The 2324-nt window shown below is 34.3% G+C and overlaps 1 non-coding gene across 1 annotated transcript; it reads right to left on the reverse strand.

The window, feature by feature from the left end:
- Nucleotides 1–1899: 1899 nt before the first annotated feature.
- On the reverse strand, nt 1900–2007 carry LOC127743434 (small nucleolar RNA R71). The gene has a single exon (XR_008004826.1). It is a non-coding gene; the product is annotated as a small nucleolar RNA R71 (small nucleolar RNA).
- Nucleotides 2008–2324: the final 317 nt, after the last annotated feature.

The raw sequence follows: 2324 nt of genomic DNA on the forward strand, positions 1-2324 counted from the left end.
GAAGCTTGGCTAGCCATGTCTAATCTTTTTAGACTGAAGCTTTAGACTAACATTGCATGATTCCTGGAAATTCTTATTAAGAATTTTGATATCCTTATTTTCTTTTCCACTCAATTTTCGAAAAAAATCCAAAAAATTATATAATCTTAAAATCAAAAATATTTTATGTTTCTTGTTTAAGTCTAGTGTCTAATTTTAAGTTTGGTGTCAATTGCATGTTTCTGTTCTTCTTGCATTTTTCGAATTCATTCATGTGTCTTTATTGATCTTCAAGTTGCTCTTGATGATTTCCTTGCTCTGATCTTTAAATTCTCTTGTCTTGAGTGTTTTGTTGTTTCTCATATGCATTCTCAATTTGTTAGTGTCAATAGTATACAAACTTCTAAGTTTGGTGTCTTGCATGCGTTGTTTATTTGATTTTAGTTGCATTTTGATTATTCCTCATCATTAAAAATTCAAAAAAATTTTAATTTGTGTCTTTTCAAGTCGATAATACAGAGAATTGAAGATTCAGAACATGCAGCAGAGGAATTACACAGAAAAAGCTGGGCGTTCAAAACGCCCAGTGAAGAAGAAAAACTGGCGTTTAAACGCCAGCCAGGTTACCTGGCTGGGTGTTTAACGCCCAAAAAGGTAGAGTTTTGGGCGTTAAATGCCAGAATGGATACCATTCTGGGCGTTTAACGCCAGGATGGCACAAGAGGAAAGATTTTGTTTTTAATTCAAATTTTTTTCAAGTTTTCATAATTTTTCAAAATCAAATCTTTTTCAAATCATATCTTTTCAATCATATATTTTCAAAATCAATTTCTTTCCATTTTCAAAAATACTTGCTAACAATTAATGATTTGATTCAACATTTCAAGTATGTTACCTTTTCTGTTGAGAAAGGTTTGATGTCTGAATCATATCTTTTAAATTTCTTGTTAGCCAAGTCATTAATTTTAAAAATCAAATCTTTTTAAATTATTTTTCAATCATATCTTTTTAATCACATCTTTTTCAAAATAGTTTTCAATCATATCTTTTTGATTTTTAATTTCAAAATCTTTTTCAAAAATCACTTAATTTCTTTCCCACTCTTAATTTTCGAAAATCATCAATCAAATTTTCAAAATTTCTTTTAATTATTTTAAAATATTTTACTTTAATTTCAAAAAAATTCTTCCCCTCTTCTCACATCCTTCTATTTATGAACTAACACTCCTCTTCAATACACAATTCGAACTCTATCCCTCTTGATAAGTTCGAATTCTACTACCTCCTCCTTCTATTCTTCTTTTCCTCTGACACCTCAAGGAATCTCTATACTGTGACATAGAAGATTCTATATTTTCTTGTTATCTTCTCTTTCATATGAGCAGGAACAAAGATAAAAGCATTCTTGTTGAGGCTGTCCCTGAACCTGACAGGACCTTGAAGCAAAAGCTAAGAGAAACTAAAGCACTACTCTCTGTAGAGGACCTAACAGAAATCTTCAAACAAGAAGAAGACATGGCAGCCGAAAACAACAACAATGCCAACAATGCAAGGAAGGTGCTGGGTGACTTTACTACACCTACTCCCGACTTCCATGGGAGAAGCATCTCTATCCCTGCCATTGGAGCAAACAACTTTGAGCTTAAGCCTCAATTCGTTTCTCTAATGCAACAGAATTGCAAGTTCCATGGACTTCAATTGGAAGATCCTCATCAGTTTTTAGCTGAATTCTTGCAAATCTGTGACACTGTCAAGACCAATGGGGTTGACCCTGAGGTCTACAGACTTATGCTATTCCCTTTTGCTGTAAGAGACAAAGCTAGGATATGGTTGGATTCACAACCTAAAGAAAGCCTGAACTCTTGGGAAAAGCTAGTCAATGCCTTCCTGGCAAAGTTCTTTCCACCTCAAAAATTGAGTAAGCTTAGAGTGGAAGTCCAAAGCTTCAGACAGAAGGAAGGTGAATCCCTCTATGAAGCTTAGGAAAGATACAAACAATTAATCAGAAAGTGTCCTTCTGACATGCTTTCTGAATGGAGCATCATAGGTATCTTCTATGATGGTCTGTCTGAACTGTCCAAGATGTCATTGGACAGCTCTGCTGGAAGATCTCTTCATCTGAAGAAGACACCTGCAGAAGCTCAAGAACTCATTGAAATGGTTGCAAATAACCAATTCATGTACACTTCTGAAAGGAATCCTGTGAATAATGGGACAAAGCAGAAGATAAGAGTTCTTGAGATTGATACTCTGAATGCCATATTGGCTCAGAACAAAATATTGACTCAGCAAGTCAATATGATTTCTCAAAGTCTGTCTGGAATGCAAGCTGTACCAGGCAGTAC

Source organism: Arachis duranensis, chromosome 10 (genome assembly GCF_000817695.3).
Source record: "Arachis duranensis cultivar V14167 chromosome 10, aradu.V14167.gnm2.J7QH, whole genome shotgun sequence".
NCBI lineage: Eukaryota > Viridiplantae > Streptophyta > Magnoliopsida > Fabales > Fabaceae > Arachis > Arachis duranensis.